General features: G+C 29.4%; 1 pseudogene; it reads right to left on the reverse strand.

Annotated features, from left to right (window-relative positions):
• Positions 1 to 3197: 3197 nt before the first annotated feature.
• Positions 3198 to 4372, reverse strand: LOC139882828 (uncharacterized; annotated as a pseudogene).
• Between the last annotated feature and the right edge of the window lie 2245 nt (positions 4373 to 6617).

Below are 6617 nucleotides of genomic sequence, written 5' to 3' on the forward strand. Positions count from 1 at the left end.
TCGATGAAAGCTAAATATGTTATGGCAAAATATTGAAGAGTCAAAATTGGATAGCATTTTGGTTCATGCGTTCATTGCTTTTGGTCTCAAACTAGTCCGAAGGTCTCTCCGTTGGACGAGAGGGTATAATTTTAAACATTTATTATATTTTATATTTAAGAAGGTTACATTATATAATATATATGAGCTATAAGTTTTTCTTTTATTTTCTTTAAAGTTTTTCTTTAATATTGTTAAACAAAATATAACTCACATTAATGAAAAAATTAAAAATTTAATGTTACACCCTAATATATGATACATACATACGTACATGGATACATTTATCATTTACTATAAGCATGATGTAAAGTAAAATTTATTGTGACATATTTTTTAATATATATGGAATTGTACACGTAAATAAAATAAATATAAGGGTCTACTAATATAAATTATTAAATTTAAATAAATAATTATATATTGAGGGTCTAATCATAATTTTACAAAACATTTCCTTCCTTATCTTCTGTAACTTCAAAAAAATAAAAAAATAAAAAGAGATGAAAGAGAGAAACCAAAGTGAAGGGAAAAGGAGAAGAGGAAGAGAGAAGGGAGAAAGATTAGTAGGGTTTTGGAAAGACAAGGAAATTTTAGTTTCCATTGTATCTGTACGGTATGAATTCAATTTTAATGTAGAAATCTGAAATCTTCATCAATTGTTTTGTTTGTAATAAGTGATCATAGTATTATAAGGTTGTGGTTCATTGACTACTTTTATTGGACTGATGATATGCCTTTAAATTTTTCGGATTTATAACTTCCGATTTTTGAATTTTCATGTTCTTGTATTTAATTGAGTTATAGAGTCAATTGATTGATTTATAATTTTAAGAATGAAGTAGAGAAGCTATTTTGTATAACTCAGACTCCTCTTTCCCATGTGATTTTTGGCACAGATTGTTCGTCATAGTATATGTATTTTAAATGTATAGAACGATATGTGTTTCTAATTTCATATTCTTTAAGCAACTTGTCAATTAGACCTCTATTGTTTAAGTTATGTATTTTTGAATGGCAAAAGGTCAAATTGTAAATTCTAGGCAACTATTATGCTGATGTTCGGTATATCGTGATGCTTTTTTACCTTGAAAAATTCGACTATATGACATTTATTCAATAAGTATGGAAAGCCCTATGTGTCTAATTTATCATTCATTAAATTGATTGACAATTGCATGCCAATTGGTTTTCTATAACTTCACTTATGAAGTTTTAAATTCTAGTATATCATGGTATATAGGAACTTCGTGACTTAGAAAAATTATAGATAAAGAAATATACTTTCAATAGCTAAAATTGATTTATAGATTGGTTTATGTTATGAATAAATGAAAAATATTTTAGTGAAGGTACTCACTCTGAAATTTTAGGTTGGTATAAGTTTGTTGTTAAATGGAATGGTGTGCATTCAATATGACACTATATAGTTTAGGTGACATTTCATGCACTCATGATATCATATATATGTGGGAAAGATAGTAGTTATTGAAATTTCTATAACATTACTAAATGTTATAGGTGAAGGAAATCGAGAGGACGATGATATTTGAGACCGTTGAGTTTTAGATGTATTTTGAAGGAAGTAAGTACCTTGTATAAGATACAATGAAAACAAAGATTTTCTAATAAATCATTTTTTTTAATCACTTCTAATAAACTGTTAACTTGAGTGTTTCTTTAGGAGTAAATTATTATGTTCGTTCAATGATGTTTTATATGATGCTATGAAACTATTTTGGGGTTTGGTAAACATCTATTACGTATCTATTTATTAAATCACAAGATACTATCAATTTGTAAAAACCTCTGACATATTATAACTCGCGAGTGGACTCCACCTTTATCATTTAAATGATTGATTGACATGCTCATACTTCGCATTCGAAATAGTTAGCTCCACATGCCTTATCTGTTAAAAAAGTGGATACAAATAGCGTATGTAACACAATTTCGTTAAATATTGTGAACGAAATTTTCTGATTGGACGTGAGCTTAGTGTCCGCTAAAATATAGTTGTACATTATCAGCATTTCCGTTACTAGACTCCATATGACGCCGTTTTTCATTTTCATTGCTTCTCCTTTGTTTTTCTTCCCCGACGATCCTTTTAGCGACGAAACCACTCTCCTGTTAATCGCTCCCATCCCCCTAAGATCTCCAACAACGATACCCTCAAAAATTCTGCAGATCATTTTGGTTATTCTCTCCTCTCCCGAACTTCTATGTATCTCCTCTCGCCATAAGGTTAGTAATTTATATGCAAATGATGATTCCTTCTTCTTCCCCAACTAAGTTTCATTGCATAAATTCGTTTAGTTGGTTATTCATTTTCTCTTGAGGGTATGGATTTGTAATTTCGGATTGGTTGAAAATTTCGACTGAGATTCGAACTAGAGTTTCGAAAATGTAATTTTAGATTTTTTATTTAAATTATTTTAAATTTTATAATGAAATATATTGGATAGGAATAACCAGAGTTGAGAAATCAATATTTTCCCAAATTAATATTAAATTTGTATAAAATACATCCATATAAAATGTATTTTCATTTTATATTAAAAATATATAGAGATCAAATGCATCGATTAATTTAGATCGATCCTAAGACAACGTCCGAATATTACTCTAGTTACTAGTTAAATTGCATATACAAAGAGTAGATACTCCTTTTACACACTATACACAACACCGAATGGTTGAGGTTGATGTGTAAACACTATAATCAACACTCAACAAGTTCCAAAGGTCCTCTATCATTTTCCTCTGAAACCCATTTTATCATCCAATCATTATATTATAACAGAATACTTTCCTTCAAATTTTATCTCCTCCGATCCATATCCGTCAAATTATATAGCAAGGACTATTATATAAATATATAAAGTTCAATAACCATGGATGTAGTTTTTGGAATTTCACATTATTTTTATTCATACACATATATTTCGTCATCTTAATATTATTTAGGTTAATTAATAGGATAATTCAATTTTTCAACAATAAATAATATTTTAAACAATTTATTTTATAATTCTATTAAATAGTGACATAATATTTTTAACTAGTGATTATTATTGATGAAATAAAATATTACAAGTACTCTATTACAGCAACAACATCAATAATTTAACTCATAGAATTACTACATTGCTCCATTAATGTTCGATTAAGGCGTTACGAAGTTCAAAATGATATTCTCTATGTCTTATTAGTTTATGTTGTGCAAGAAATTATTCAAATTGGGTTGTCTGATTAGTTACCATCTCAAAATCAGGTACTTCCCTCTCTTGAATAATAATTGCTTCTAAATCACGCTCATCCTCAACAATCATATTTTGTAATATAATGCATGATATCATTATATCGTGCAAAAACCGTTTACCTCAAATGCACGTCGAGCCCTAAATAATAGCAAACCGTGATTGGAGAACACCAAATGCGCGCTTCATATATTTCCTACAAGCCTCCTATTTTGCTGCAAATAACCTTTTTTTTTTTTTACCTTGAGGGTCATGGATATTTTGTACAAGAGTAGACCATTTAAGGTGTTTACCATCAGCTAAATAATAATCGGTGTTATACACTTTTCCTTGAATAACATAATGAGCTTCAAGAGCAACTCCGGATGCAAGGTTTGCAAATACATCAAACGATTCCAATACATTTATATCATTATTGGACCCTGGCAAACCAAAATATGCATGCCATATCCAAAGATCATAATCTCCTACAACCTCGAGAATAATGGTCGGAGATACACTACGACCACAATACTGTCCTGCCCATGCTCTTGGACAATTTTTCCATTACCAATGCATACAATCAATGCTACTTAGCATTCAGGAAAACCACGTTTCTCACCTATTTGAAGCAATCTCGCTACATCATTTACATTAGGCGATCTTAAGTATTGCTCTCTGAACACCTGCACAATAGCTCGACAAAATCATTTTAGACTTTCAATAGCTGTAGATTCTCTATTTTTTATGTATTTGTCGATTGAATCGGCTGGGACACCATATGTTAACATTCTGTAGGCAACATCTATCTTTTGTAAACTAGACAACCCACGTCTAGCGCGACAGTTGGTTCGTTGCTGAAAATAATGATCATGGTTTTTAACGGCCTCGACGATATGAATAAATGAGTCTCGACTCATACGATACCACCTATGAAACATTGTTTCATTATATTGAGGGCTCTCTAAAAAATAATCATTCCATAAATTTTGTACAGCCACTTCATGATCACGGTCTATCACTCGATGTCCATGAACCAAGCGTCTTTGAGTTGTCTGATTATTCTTTATGTGGTTGAGATAATGACCCATTTGTTAGTAAATAATTGGATTAATTAAGCTTATTGGGCTACAAGATATTGATGTTGTTGTAATATTATTAAATAGAAATAAATATCAATTTGAGGATGAAGATGATAAAATAGAAGAAGAAGAATTAGACATGTTAAGATACTTAATGTGATTATTTAGATATTGATGAATATATATTAGAAGTAGCTAAAATGTGATTTTTATAGTAAGTTTATCTACAACTATTATATAAAATAATAAATAATTTTTAGTATTATCTAAATTTTAGATTGGATTTCAATTTTATGAATACCGTCGAATTAGATTCTTATCTATAAAAATTAAATTAAACATCAATCATATTCCACATTAGCTAAATTATAACCATTAGATTGGATTTCGATATAAAGACCGTTGGATTAGATTTCTTATCTACAATTTTGAATAATATTTTTTTTGTCATCCAACGTTATCTAAATTGTAACCGTCGGATTGGATCTCATTTTCATAAAGATTGTTGGTTTAGATTTATTATCTACAACTATTGAATCAAACATTTTAACTTATCAAACATTATGTAAATTAAAACCGTGAGATTGGATATCGATTTAATGAATACAGTCGGATTTGATTTCTTATCTATAACTTTTGACTTTTTTATGTTATCCAACACTATCTAAGTTGTAACCGTTAGATTGTATTTCTTTTTCATAAAAATCATAGGATTAGATATCTTATCTTCAACTTTTGAATATTTTTTTTATGTTATCCAACACTATCTAAGTCGTAACCGTCGGATTGGATTTCTTTCTCATAAAGATCGAAGGATTAGATATTTTATCTACAAACGTATGAATCTTATATGCTATCTTATCAAACGCCATCCGAATTGTAATCATCGGGTTGGATTTTGATTTGATAAAGACCTTTGTATTACATTTCATTTTTATTACCGTCGTACTGGATTTTATGTTATCCAACATTATCTAAATTTTAACCGTCGGATTGGATTTCAGTTTTATAAAGATCGTAGGATTAGATTTCTTATCCACAAATTTTGAATTAAATATTTTATCTATAAAACATTATCTACATTATAATCGTCGGATTGGATTTCGATTTCATGACAATCGTTGGATTAGATTTCTTATCTATAAATTTTAAATCTTATGCCTTCTATATATAGAACATGATTCTCACCACGGTCATTCAAGTTCTCATTTCTACTTCTTTTACATATTTCTATTTGTAGTTATATTCTCACTAAAGACATGCATGCAACTTCACCCGTTAGAAGTGGTGGGTTTAGCATCGAGGAAGATAAAGATTTATCTAATACGTTTCTAGATATCTCTCAAAATCTAATTACGGATAAAAATCAAACTATGGATAAATATTGGGCACATATCAAGGTTGCATTTAATAATGCACTACCGACCAGTGTCACAAGTTCAAGGACAAAAAATTACTTCAATGTAGATGGTATACAATTAATTAAGTTGTAACTAAATTTTGAATATCGACCATATATCAAGGTTGCATTTAATAATGCACTACCGACCAGTGTCACAAGTTCAAGGACAAAAAATTACTTTAATGTAGATGGTATACAATTAATTAAGTTGTAACTAAATTTTGAGGTTGTGTTTGAGAAATAGAAATTTTTAAAATCAGTGGCGTTTCCGAAGATGTTGAGTAGTCGTTACAAGAATAATTATATCATGCTTAAATAATTATTTGTTATTGAAATATATACATTATATCATTTATGATTTTTATTTTTGTAGTTAATTCGAGCCAAACAATTGCAGGCAAACAACCCCAACCCTAAATACAATAATGGTTTGAAATTTGATCATGTTAGACCCATTTTAAAAAATGTAGAAAATTTTTACACGGATAATATGACTCCAACTTCAAAAAAGCAAAATATTCAGTTTGAGGATGATCAATGTGGATCTGCCGCTTCCTAATCTAGGTATGTCGCCATTTTCCATCAATTTGAATGACAGATTTGAATCCGAAGATCCAATAAGAATCGACGTGTCTAATAGACCTTCCCGGGAGAAAAAAGAAAAAAAAAAAAAGAGCAAGCGATGGAAATGTTTGCTTCCACGAAAGAAGAGGGTAAAAAGATATTTAATATGGTTAGAGAAAGTCAATTAATCGTAGAGCAAAATAGACGTTTTCTTGAAGAAAATATTGAACTTTGAAGATTGAAAGAGCATCATAATGTAGGAAAAAATAAAGCATAGAAAAGAACGTG

The sequence above is a fragment of the Rutidosis leptorrhynchoides genome, unplaced genomic scaffold (genome assembly GCF_046630445.1).
Source record: "Rutidosis leptorrhynchoides isolate AG116_Rl617_1_P2 unplaced genomic scaffold, CSIRO_AGI_Rlap_v1 contig312, whole genome shotgun sequence".
Classification (NCBI taxonomy): Eukaryota; Viridiplantae; Streptophyta; class Magnoliopsida; order Asterales; family Asteraceae; genus Rutidosis; species Rutidosis leptorrhynchoides.